Source organism: Odontomachus brunneus, unplaced genomic scaffold, assembly GCF_010583005.1.
Source record: "Odontomachus brunneus isolate Ranch 3 - 2012 unplaced genomic scaffold, Obru_v1 Obru_scaffold_065, whole genome shotgun sequence".
NCBI classification, from domain to species: Eukaryota; Metazoa; Arthropoda; class Insecta; order Hymenoptera; family Formicidae; genus Odontomachus; species Odontomachus brunneus.
This window is the reverse complement of record NW_022639515.1, coordinates 1,314,593-1,328,244: the sequence shown is the minus strand read 5'-3', so window position 1 is coordinate 1,328,244 and position 13,652 is coordinate 1,314,593. Positions and strand designations below refer to the sequence as shown.

The window sequence follows — 13,652 nt, the reverse complement described above, 5'->3', positions numbered from 1 at the left end:
AACGATCTGCTCTCATAATCCCAGTCGCGATGCGAAATGCTCGGAGCAAAAATGCGGTGAGTCCACGACTTAAGTTCGATATATTCTTTAAAATTTGTAAATTTCGAAATGAATCTCGTGAGATGATCGATTTAGAAGTGATCTGAGAAGAGAGAGAATCATTTTAAATGCAATATTATATTTGAAGTGGACTTTACATACAAAAGCTGGCTATATATAATGCCAGAATGGAAAAAATAAATGTAAACATCGTTAAACCCAGTTTAATGGAGCAAGAAAATACGCAGAATGCAAAGTTCACCGAATGTTGCTTCGATTGCAACGTTATATAGATAGCGCTTATTCTCGCTCCGAACGACTCTCGCATATGGAGCGAGGATTTGCGATGCATCGACGTGTACACGGCCGTCTCGGCTCTAAAAGCAGGCCGATTGAATCGAACATAATGACCTCGGTTAAACTTTATTACGTCGAGCTGCGCGCATAGTCAAGGCCACCGCGATGATAACAGCCGATCTTAATTATGTGGAAATCGAGCGGAGTCTTATTGCCAGAGTTTCGCAGCGCGATTACATTTGCGCCGGTCACTATCGTCCATATAAAAAAAAAATGACAATGAAAATTCAGCGATAAAACAACATTCGAGCGCAACATCCGCATATTGCCGAATATCGTTTTATTTTCGTTGCAACAAACGGATATTCGTCGAAATGATTGTTACAATCGAGTTAAAGCTTGTCTACAATACGCAGAGTAATCTTGGCGTAAAAATTGTAGTAAAAAATAAAAAGGATTTATATTGCTTACACACGCCCCTTTATACTCTAGTACCTCTTTTACTACCAATTTAACTTTTTGCCAATTCTGTTTTGGATACATTTCTCTTAACAATATTTCTTTTGATAAATACATTAATATAAATAATGTAGTTTTTGTAAAAAAACAAAAAGTTTTATGTTTGGTGCCAAAGGAATAGGGCCGAGACACTGATGTCCCACTGGAATTTTTGAGAGAGTATATTTGTCCCAACGCGGTAACAAGTAGAGTAATAGCTGATGTGTCCTGAATGCCAAAAAAGCTGTTTATTCAATTTTATAAGGTTATCATTAATGGTGGAAAAAACATATGTATATGTCCTGTTGGTAGCGAAAATATTAAGAGAAATATAGTACTCCCGACGTAAGGAAGTTGGACTATAGGCGTGTAAGTGAATTAAATTATATTTATTCCTTACTCTCACTTTTTTCACGCCAAGTTTGTAGACGTTCCTTTACGAACGACTTCGATGACGCAACAATTTAATCACGACTTTGCGATATCAATTTGCAGATGCAGCGACAATATATTTTCCTCCATCTCTTAACACGCAGCATCCAAATGCAACAAGCTCAGAGCTTCCCCAAACTTGATTCAAAGTTTTTCCAATTGTACCTTATAATACGGAATGCTCGTCCGTACGCAACGCGCGACATCAAAAGAATCGATAATTTAGCAGTTCCTGATCAAAAAAACAGTATCCGACCTGCTCGAAACATACTCCACGCGACACCTCGAAGGTGTGAGAGAAGATTTGTAATTTATAAAGACAGTTTATCAAACACGCTCGATGAATCAGAAAATTTTCAAAATAGTTGTCTGAGCTTCAAGAGAAAGAGAAAGAGAGAAGAGGGTGAAGGGTAGGATGCAACGTATGTCTGTCTGACCCGACAAACCTACGTCAGCGTTTCGAGAGGCGGCCGGATGGCCTTGTAACACATACAAAAGGACGACCTATAAAATCTGCGACGGCACACGGGTCGACATTACAGCGAAAACGCGACCACGGGGAAGGTTGTGAGCGGCTGCGGCAAATTTTCCGCCGCGCGGAAATCCCGGTCGCCAATACGACGGCGAGAGGCTTTTGTGTCCCGCTCAAGGGCGTTATCAAGGTTAAGGTCACAATCAAGGTCGCGGCGGTGGCAGCCGTTAATCCCGGTCCTCGTTCCTCGTGGAGAACCCGCCGGCCTACGCCTCCATGTCGAAAGCCTCCCAGTATTGATCTCCCTTCGCCCACCAAACCCAACCAATCCCGGCTGGCACTGCATGGTAACCAACACGCTCCGCCACGTTTTCCGAAGAACCAGCCGCTGCCGTGTCCCTACTACCCGGGCATCCGAAAAATTCCGTGACAGCCGACATTTAAACCGTGATTCCGTCGGCGTCGGCGTGCTCCTCTTCGTGCGTACCTACCGCACGTCGTCGACCTTCGTTCGAAATCGCGTGACGGTCGCCGTTTAAGGGACGCTTTCGATCTGCCGATCGAGCACGCGGCCGCTCATGCTCCGTGTCTATTTGCCATGCCACATTCTACAGCGTTTCGCGGCGTTTGCTCAGTTAAACGGCCCAACCATCCATGCGAATACTGGGACCAGTTCCGCGAGTTAAAATTCGGCACCGACGTGTAATCTCGTGACTTCCTTCGCAAACGCGCGCGAAATTTTCGACACGCATCTCAAGTTGATCCTACTTTCGACCTCAATATTCCATTTAGCGTTCATTCTGATACTCTGAAATATGTATCGACTTCTTTTTGTTCTATTTAACCTACTGGTTTGGACGAGAGGTCCTTGCCAAAAGGAATCTACAAGTAGCTTTTTTGCGTTCTATACCATTTAAAGTAGGATTTCAGTGTATTACACTTGTGTATTCATATGTATTACACGTACGCTGGTTTTCAGAATACACAGATATTAGAAAGCTCAAGTTCAAAGTAGAGCTAAAGTTCGAAACGCAAATTGTAATAATAAATTCGCGACGTGATAGATATCTCACAGCCCCAGGCTCGTCTCCTCAAATGATTTTTAAACCTCCAAGTTTCCTTAAAAATATTCCAATTGCAACGGCCCCACCTTCTTTATTATAATTAACGAAGCGTAAGGGATGTCTGCGCGCGAAATTTCCAATAATATCGAACGAAACGCGATTGCGACCTTGACGACATCCCAAACATTGAAAGCGGGTCGTTCTCACGTATCCTCTTTAAGCTCTAGGTTCTTCACGATTGGCGAACCAAGATGTCCTAGGTATTGTGTGATTGTTTCGCGAAGTAGGCCACACTCGGCCTACTGCAAAGGACGCCGCACCTGCGCGCCGCGGCTTCGTGCGAAATCGCCCGGTGCGTTTGCACTTTCGTGCTGAAATATCACTTGAACAAACATCCGCGACACTTATGAAATCGCGCGATTCGCAAAGCTTAATTAAAAAAAAAAAAAAAAAACAAAGAAACAGAAAGATATGTAGACAGAGAGAATATTATAATTTTCTTTCATATATAAATTCTTTTCGATTTTACTATGTATTTTTACAGAGGAATAGAGTCAGTTAGTCAGTCAGTAACGTCCATCTTACTAAGCAAGTTAGTTAATTTCGCTAGAAACACAACAAGCTTCCTAATAATACATTTCAGATTCTGAAGTACAAGTGAAATGCACTGAAGCACACATGAAATGAAAGGACAGTGAATTACCGTAGAATACCGATCCATTCTTCGCTTGCAAGAAAAACTCCTACAGAGTATCATTCACTATAAATTCTCTCCGCGCACACACGTATTTTTCCCACATTTCTCTATTGAAGCATCGGTATTCATCGTCGATTCTTCATCACGATGGAATTCGTAGTATTTCGACCGCGCTGGTTTATATCGAAAATGTAATATAGTACCGTTTTATATTAGATTAACATGCGATCTCTCGAAAGATATTTGCACAAATGTTTTTTCTCTCCCTTCTTTTCGGAGTGAAAAGCGAGAGAACATGTGTCTCGCAAATTTACCGGGCGAATACCGGGAACTGCTCGCTCCCGTCATGTGGAAAGAGAAAGAGAGGGGAAAAAAAGCTGCGCAGTTCCGCTTCAATTGTGCGACTATGTGCTCGCGCGGTCCCAGAAGAATAAGTGGAAATATCATACGATACGTGTGTGTCTGCTACGTTATATTAATATCTAGTGCCGTGCGCGTAACTTTTTATCTCACGCACTGAGCACGCCCGTGAACGCGCACGTGCGCGCAGTTGCAAATACGTACGCCGGCTAACAACAAAGCGGCACCTAACTCCGCTCCATTACACAACACTCCTTTCCTATCCTCCTCCCCTTTCCCCTCGCTTCTCGTTTCGCCGCGCAACGTTGCATAATTTTGTGAAATTTTCTCCCTGTTTCGAAGCGCTGTTTATGTTTATATCGCCCGCGCGGCACGCCAAAGCGCAACAGAGTGGGACTTCGCTTATGACAGCACAGATAAGAACTTTGCATAGCCATCACCGTGTCACGTTGGCCTATCTCGCGTCTCGGTTTCGTATCAGGCCACGCGCAAGTACTCCATATTCCGCGAGTAAATCGCACGCAAGGGCGTCCCTGGGGAAATACCCGCGCGTGCACACACACACGCGCGCAAACTGGTCGCCAAAGTTAGAGAGTGGCGGGATTAAGGGTTCCGAAAAAACCTAGAAACTCCCGACGCAATCTGATTTGGAGCCTTGCCGATGAAGAGAAAAGAGAAAAGGAAAATTAAACGCCGAGCGGGTTGCCCGAGAATTTATTTCGTTATTTCGATATTAATTGGTGAAACGAGTTCAGAATTTCGGCAGAATCAATAATTGCTACAGAGCGACTACTGAGAAACTCGGCTTCAAATAATGTTGCCACAGCAAACGCGAACGCAAAAATCGAAGCACGAATGTGTAACGAAAATGTTACAAATAATGGATTTCATTAAAACTGTCTGAGTTTTTTAATTCATGGAGCAGGTCTTTGGAAAGTAGATCCTTTTAAGCGCGACCCTATGTGCGATTTTTGGACAAACAACAACGTGCGTGTATGTGTGTGTACAATAATCCATTGAATATGACAAAATATATTACGTCGAGGATCTGGGGACGTATCCATATAGAAGAATGCGATAGTTGTGCCGAGCTTTCGTCAAAATCGAAATGCCAGTTGCTTCGCCCCGAGGCCGGGCCGATACGTGAGCCGAATTCCTCGCGCGAAATATCAGAGAGAGGGAAAATAAACGTTTATCGAGGGCGCAAGAGGGAAACAATAAAAATAACTTGGGAGCTTCCCAAGGCAACACAAAGGTGTTCAGGACAAACGCGCTTAGCGCACGCTTCTCAAACATCTCCCTAGCAACCAATTTCGCTTCTTTCTAACCACGCTCCACACATATAAGTATCATGACATGTGTACCAAATGAAAAAAATATATGAAAAAATAACACACATAATAACAACAGTTTCTATACAGTAATAACATGTACATAAAACGTTTCGCACACTTCACGTTAGACTACTTCAATATCTTTAATGTTCTTTGAAGATATGTGAAAAGACGTCTATTGGAAGAGAAAGTTACATATATTTTAAAACAACAAAGATAACCTAAAATGTTTACCAAGTAGTAGAACATTTCCTTCCAAGATTTCTAATCCTTTTGATTAGAAATTTATCTTAGTCTTTATCCTAATCAATTATCTAGTTTGTATAATGCGATGTTATCGGGATCTGATAAGTCATCAGACGTCAATCAGGGCCTTATTAGTAATAAATATTATTAGCGATTAGATCTTCATTATCATTAGAATCTGATAACATTACTTTATACAAACCAGATAACTGATTGGGATCAATCTGATTAGGACCTGGTGAGATAAATTCCTAATCGGGCTACAAATACGTAAGACTTAAGAACTTATATTAATCAAATATATTCATTAAACTCATTATTGCCGTTATATATTGCTATTGTTATTACTATATATATATATATATATATATATATATATATATATACACGTACGAGTACATGCATAAGCATATAGTATTCGAAGATATAAAGCCAGGTGGAAAGGAACGAGGCTGGATACACGTTTCTACTGCAACGGAAACCGTAATCGGTGGATTCGTGTGCGGAAACGTACGAAAAAGAAGTAGGTCACACATAGGCGTGTTAAATAATTCAGCCACCGACATTAACCCCTATCATGTACCGACTTATCATCCTATCTCGCGCTAACACAGCGCGAGAGTGTCGCGAACGTTATCCGGCACGGTGCAATGTTTCGTAGCACGTAGCGCATATTGGATTACAATGAATCCTCTTACGCGGCGCAAAGCCCTCAAGGTTGCATTGCGACCTTTGCCATTATCAACAACGAGTCGCGAAAAAGTATGCCGTCTATGCAACCCGGTGCGAAGGAAGGGTCCCCTGCGGATCTTTGCCTCGTGTATCCCGTCTTATTCCGCCTCGATGCGCCGCGAATATCTCGAAATGTTGCACGAAGTTCGAACGTACGTAGCATAGCGTTGCGATATCTTATACCAGTAGAAATATCGAATTGGTAAATACAATACGTATTAATTTGCATTGTTAGATTTAAAATAAAAAATCTAAGAAAATCCCTCTTTTCTTTTTATCTTTATAGAATTCTCCTGATTGATATCAATATTTATCATACTAATTTGTTGTATTAATATTACATTTTAATATTTATTATTAGATTTCTTATTATATACCTCTTTATTGTACTATTTATGTTATTATATTATTTGTTGTGAAATTTACTATCTTCTTCCTTCCTGCCTTTCTCTCTCTTTCTTTTTATCAAGTCTCTTCCTGGTCGATATCATCAATTATCAATTGTAGCTCGGGCAATACATGAACACGATTCAATATGCGAAGCTTACTCCGCAATACGCTCACGGTTTATTGTTCAGACTTTATCTGCATAATTCGTCGTGTGTTATTCGTAAACTCGTATCCCCCACATTTCGCTTTTGTCGCCGACGTTAAAACAACCGCGTTATCCGCGAGGACGGCACAATCGGAAATACGAGCGGCTCATTTTACGACACAAGCGTCTCCTCGTCGCGCCGAGCGCATCCAACTTCCGCAGCGAAATATGCAACGAGCGTTCCCATAACCGCACCTGCTTGCGCACACCGTTGGCGGAGTTCACATGTAAATGTCCCCCTCGTTATTATACGAGACTACGCGACGATATAAAAGTGACGTCGCTGCGCGTCCGCAAAGCTCTTACGCAGCCGTCTCTCTACGCCGAATGCGTTAACAAAACAACAAACGGAACATTTTTCGGGAAAACACGTCGCGAATCGCGGATTACATTTTTGCCGCTTTTGCATTAGCATCCTGCGAATGTTTGCGCATCGCGAGTAAAAATGGTATTCCAAAAGCCGGACGCATTGTTTTCCAACATTTTTCATTCACTTCACAGAAAAAAAAGTCTTAAAAATTTTTTAAAAATCGATAGACCTCTCCCTCGTGAAAATTGACTCTGACTGCTTGCGCACTGAGAAAAAACATCTGATATTTGTAACTATAATCACACACAGAGAAATAATAGCTTAAATTATGATCAATTTTTTAAATTCTATTAATAATAAATTTTTTAAATTCTATTGATAATAACCTCATATATGTGCTATCATTTTCGTGCTAGAGCAACCAAAAAATATAATTGAGACCAAAAGTCATTATAATTTCAATTAGATTAGCTATTTTTGCTATCAGAGTGCACACATAACGCGGGAAAATAGATGGTTAATTGACGCGAGATGCTGCACTGCACTTCGATTTCCGAGCTGTGCCGTGTAAAAAAGATACTTTTTACTCGCTTACATCATTATTCCGTCCGACGCGAGACTAGCTTGACTATCGCGACCGCACAACCAAAATTGCAAACATTAATCCAAATAGATCGGCGGCGCAACGTCGAAGCGCTGTCTGTCCGCGGTCGATAAGAAAATTGAAAACAAAAAAGAAACGAGAGAGGGTGGAGACAAAGCAAAAAAGACGAGACAGTGGCGAGCAAAGTGGGGCGCGTTAATGAATTTCCTTATCAAATCAGAGCAGCATCGTGCCACCAGTCGCTATTATTATCTCTGCCATCGATCAATACAGCGTGTTGCCGTGGCGCACACGACTTGCAAATAACATCAAAACAGTTCCACGCGGGAACCTCACCCGCGGACATCCATTTGTATCGATATTCGATAATAATGGGGCAAGAGACAAGAGAATAAGTAAAAACTTGGAGAAACAGAGGAGCAAGAGGGGAAGAAGAGATGTGCGCGTCCCGCGAAACGTTCGCGTTTTTTAATTGGCATCGGAAAGGGGGAGAGCGAAAACAGCAAGAATGAAGGTCCGTATTCCCAGTGCGCATCCACGCGCTAAATGCGCCTGTCGGTTTTTCACTCTGACATCGGATATATGCATTTTTCACGACGGCCAAATCTCGGAGTGCGAAAGTGTACAGAGCGCCAGGGAAAATCGACGAATCTGAAAGTCGCGACTTGTCACAAGAATAATCTTTTATGAAACGCTGCTTTGAGACCTGTGCGCCGTTCATTTCTCTCGCAGTATTCCCTTGAATTTTGTCGGGTTTTTCCTTCGCGCGGGTAATTTTCAAACGAAACCTCGACAATCTCTAGGCGATATATAAAATTAAATATAATTAAATCGAATATCTTGAAATAATTATTCTTCGATTTTAATCCTCTCTCTTTCTCCCCCTCTCTTCCACTCTGCTTCTGCCGCACAACATCGAAATTATTCACGCAGAGAAGAATTTTCAGGTCTACATTTGTGTGTCACCGGCGAATTCGCGAGCTGCATGTCACTCGGTAACATCTGGACAGATTAATCGCTCGGGCGGGGCAGCTCCATTAATCGCGATAATTTCGCAAACTGCCGCGCCTACGCCAATTTCCGCAGCCGGTGTTTTTCTCGTCCGACGAAGAACGCCGCTAAGAGAGACACGCGACCCCGCCGGGAGATAAATCGAACGGCGTATCGCAGAAATTATGGGGCTTGTCGGTCGAAAAGTGGGCCAAACGGCTCTGCCATTCGCAAAAGCCACACTTGTGCGAGATCGATTCGAAGTCAGCTGTAAGGATCGATTTTGCCGTCGACACGAAATATCTCGGAACGCGCCTCGTCTCACGCAGCATTCGCTCGTTCCTAACGTCGCACAGTTACCGCCCGTTTTGCGAAATTCTTCATAATAATAATGATAATAATGTAGACCGTTTCTCCGGAGAATAATTACGGCCAACGAGATCGAAACGAACGTGTTAACCTCCGGATGTCGCCGGGCTTGCATTCCGCGATTTAACGAATTTAATTAGTTCGCGACCCGGATAGCTCTCGTTACCGAGATACAAAGGATACGAAGCGACGCGAGCAAGGAGCGCAACGAGAAAAACGCTTTGCCGTCAGTAATGAAATATTTTGCAACTTAATAACACACGCCCGCTCGTTTTATTATTTCTCCGGCAGAATCGAGGTCACGTATGGATTATAAAACTGCCTCATATTAATGTGTGCAGTATACTCCCGGACATTCGCGTTATAATAATTCCCGGCATATACGAGCAATACACGACAGGAGAGTAACGGCTGTCTTGTCGAGCTTCCACAGGTGCGCCCAATGCATTCAGCCCTTCATAGTCGAATGCTATTAACGAGAATCGCGTATAGCATCTGCGCACGTAAAAGCGACTCATTCGTCCTGCAATTAATTCAGACTCGTCATACCATTACCTCGGGATTACACCGACTTAACTCGAAACAAATTCGCTTCCAGATGGATTAGAAAATTGTGAAACGCAGCTGTAACAAGCGAATGAGCCAAATTGGGGCCGGACTTTTCGATTTAGCGAATTAGAAGTCGGGGGACAAATTAAATGACAAAGCTGTAAAAATTGGTTCAACGGGAGAAGTAAATGCAGACAAAACGAGAAAGTCACTTAGGTGAAATCAATTTTTCTGATAAAATTGTGAACGATTCCGAAATTCCGATTCAAATTACCAGAATTCGGTTAACCCCCCGCGTGACTTGATTGAAAATCAGTATTTTTGGACACACATGTTTTTTCACAGATGTAGACAAATCGTAGCTATAACAACTGAAAAAATTATTTTTGCATTTGAAACTAAAATTAAAACTTGGTACACACAATTTGGTTGGCGCTACCATGTTTTTACATGTTACTTGTGTACGTGTATTATTGAGTAAGTAAAGTACATAATAAAGTACATTTGGTTGCGCTTACTAAACATTCGATCGATTTCATTTTAACCAAATTATAGTACCAAATTTTCGTCTCGAGAACAAAATCGTTTTTTTAATGTAGTGCAAATCGAAATCTGCAAGCAGATTTGCGCTTTTGATCTTCCCCCGGACTTCTCACGAAAGTTAGTGAGCGATCCAATATTTGTTCGGATCTCACAGATCACTCAACACTCTGCACACGAAAGGTTAGGTTAATTCAGAATTGACCATTCTTGAAAATTTGGATTGAATTCTGATAATTTTAAATTTCTGAGTCGTTCAAATTTCACCAGAAAATATTTCATCCAACCAAACTTTCTCTTCTCCGTAAAAAGAAAAAGTGATTTCATATTGCGAATGACCAAATTCGCTATCTTTAGCTAACAGCGTCGAGTTCGGTATTGCGACACGACGGTAAAGGCCGGGAAAGAAGCCGAGAGATATTCTATCTTCCTTTTACTTGAAAAAGCACGATCTCTCCGTAGAAAAGCGAAAGCGCGTCTCGAGTCGATGCCAAGCCAAGCGACTCAACGCACTGTTTTAATTCGACGTTAATGCAGAACGCTCGGCGATCTCCGGCGGGGGTGAAGGTTATTATCCTTCGTTGGCAGGATTCCAACGGTCGAGTGCATTCGCGAGGAGAAGAATGCTCTCTCCGACGCACTTAACCCTCTCGCTAGATTGAAAAGCGATAAAGCTACCTCATCCCTCCCTACTCTATCTAGCCACTCGTCGCGACGCGATGCGCGCCTGTGAATGAATCCTGCTATTCGATCTCTCGAAGACGACCCGTTCCTTTATCTCCGGCACACCGCCAGTTTCAATAAAGCCTTCCTCGTCGTATTACCGCCGCGCATCTTGTCGTTAACTCCTTCGACGAGGCAGAGAAAGTGGATCTGGGCGGATCAGGAGATCCGCGAAGATTGTCGGGATAGTCGGAATGCCGCGCATAGATGTAATTTTACTGGGTAAACTAGGCACGTGCCCGAGGTACGTGTCCCTGAGGGACCCGTGAATGATAACGGAGACAGACGAGACGGATATTATCGATGTCGCAACAGTTATCTGTCTGAATTTCAAATTCGCACGTCAATTTATATCTTCCTTCCTTCTCTCTCTTATTGGCGCGAAAATCCGTGACATGAAACTCACGTTCCGAAAAACAACAAAGCAAATGAATATACAACGTGCACAGATTATCATTCCGAAACAGGATCGTGGTAAACGATCCATGTCGCTTTGCGCATAGTAACACGACACGTAATCAAACCGCTACAATGACAAGCCGGAAAGGGTTAACTAAGCTTCGGCCTCGCGATCGCAGTCTCCTCTCGCAAATGCAGTTTCCCACGAAATTCCACACGCCGACCGTTCTGCATTTCTCTGCACATTACTCTTCGCCGAAGTGAAAAAGTCAACGAACAAAAGTCTGCGCGCGCGCGAGAACGCGGGCGTGGGCGATTATCGTCAACGTGTAATTGCCCATCATGTCGACGTGACGTGGAAATCGGTTTTATCGAGCTTAACGTATCGTAACGCCTGTTTAATCAAGAAATACCACGTACCCAAGACAAGAGTGCCATGTTTAGGTCGGCTGTTCAAAGGTTTACGCGCGCGCGCGTCACTGATACGTCAATAGTAGTACGTCAGCGACACGTCAAGTACTGTCATGGGTGTTTCCGTGCTGTTTACACACAAGGGTACTCTCGGACATACTCCGGACCTACCCTGGGCTCTCGCGTAGCCACTTTCTTCTATACAGGATGTCCCGCATAAGACAACAAGAAAAATATAAGTAGAACAGATAAAAGTGAACAAATATTGTGGAAGTCATTTTTCAAACAACCACATAAAATTTCGAGATATTAATTAAAATAGTTGCACATATCAGAGCGCGCGACACGGCCGGCGAAAAAATGGACGAGCGCACACGTACACGGACGCACGAAGCTACCCATTTCAGTATGCCAAATGGCCCACCTCTATGGCCTATAAGATAGGCCCGCGAGCAATTGTCCATTTTCTTCGCCGAACCGGCGAAATAGTGTCAACCAAATATATTTGGCGATTGCATTAAACGTTTAATTGTGTGTTTTACTTTTTCACCAATACATTCTACTTGACAGACTAGTAAAAAACAATGCTAACCAAATATATAAATATTTTAGTTCTAAATACAAAAATTTCTCAGATTTAATAAATCTAATTTTTTCAGATTTTTTTACCAATCACGATTTGATCATTCTTTCGTCATTTTAACGTTATTATGATTTTCTATTCTATTTTTGGTATCTATAGGTAAGTTTTCTATACAGTATGAATTAACCTCTATAGAAAAAATTATTTTTGTATTTAAAACTAAGAGAAAAATTTCGTACACATGATTTGGTTGGCATTACCAAATTTCGGTTCAGTGAACCAAATTTTTGTTTCAACAACAAAATCCTGTTTTCACGAGAATAATAGCATCGCGTTTTACTGTTTTAAAAATACAACTGTTTAAACGATTGACAGAAAACTGTGGCGGAGACGAATGTATGTATATGCATATGTGTGTGTGCATATGAATTTTAATTAATATTAAATTCCCTGTATTAATTTACGAATTCGACATTGATCCATTAAATCACGAATTGCTCAATATTCAAACGTTACATGCAAATAATATAGCAACACAAGAGTAAAATTTTCGGGAGTTTTGTCTATAACAGTCTCGAATGTAATCACATATCTAATGATAACAAAACGTCGTTCAGGACTTCGAACAAAATCACTGAGACTTAAAGTGAGTCAAGAATTAATATCCATGAAATAGTATCTTTTCTTATTCGGCCATGTAATACAGATTTAGTGCGAGCGCTGAAATAAAACAGAGAACCTCGCACTTTTTATCGGGCGAGACAACGTGAGCGATTTCGCTGTCTCGACTCGCAAGATGCGACGGAACGGTCGCAAGGGTTGCACAAATCGAGCTTAAGAACCCTAACAAATTCCAATCTTTTCATCTTTCACCGAGAACTGTGTAATAAGCGACGCTGGAAAGAAAAAGTCATGCGTATTCCACATATAATCGCCTCTTCACCTGCGGAGAATTAATCGTTGGATAAAGCTATCAGATAGATAACTGGCTTCTCATCTCCCTCTTCTTTTTCTCTCTCTCTCTCTCTCTTTAGATCGCGACACTGTGAGTGAGCCGAGGTCAACTAACCTACGGATAAAGTTAATCGAAGCAACTGGTCACGAGCGGACACGACGTAACCGAGATAATCCGAGCGAGGGTTGGCTAAAGTCCTCGCGGAAGGATCGTCGCGAGGTAACTGACGTTTCACCGATGTTCATAGTCGAACGGAAACGCGCAACCTCCGCACGGGCACCCTCCTCTCTACCAGCGGGCTAACCTTTCCCACCCCTCAGACCGAACGCGTCACGGCCTAACCCACCCTTAGCGACCCCAGGACCGTAGCTACCCCGACGTGGAGACTCTAGCTCTCTCTCTCCAGCTCTCTCTCTCCAGCTCTCTCTCTCTCTCTCTCTCTCTCTCTCTCTC

General features: G+C 42.5%; 1 protein-coding gene across 5 annotated transcripts in view; it reads right to left on the bottom strand.

The window, feature by feature from the left end:
- Positions 1-13,652, bottom strand: part of LOC116846543 (TLD domain-containing protein 2) — a 190,848-nt gene that overhangs the window by 162,969 nt on the left and 14,227 nt on the right. The window contains exon 1 of one of the 5 annotated variants that reach the window (XM_032820500.1): positions 13,314-13,453. The exons of 3 other annotated variants lie outside the window; for them this stretch is intronic. The gene's annotated coding sequence lies outside the window, so the exon portion shown is untranslated. Of the gene's footprint in view, positions 1-13,313; positions 13,454-13,652 lie in introns of those variants that run through there. One more of the 5 variants, XM_032820502.1, reaches the window with a different exon arrangement.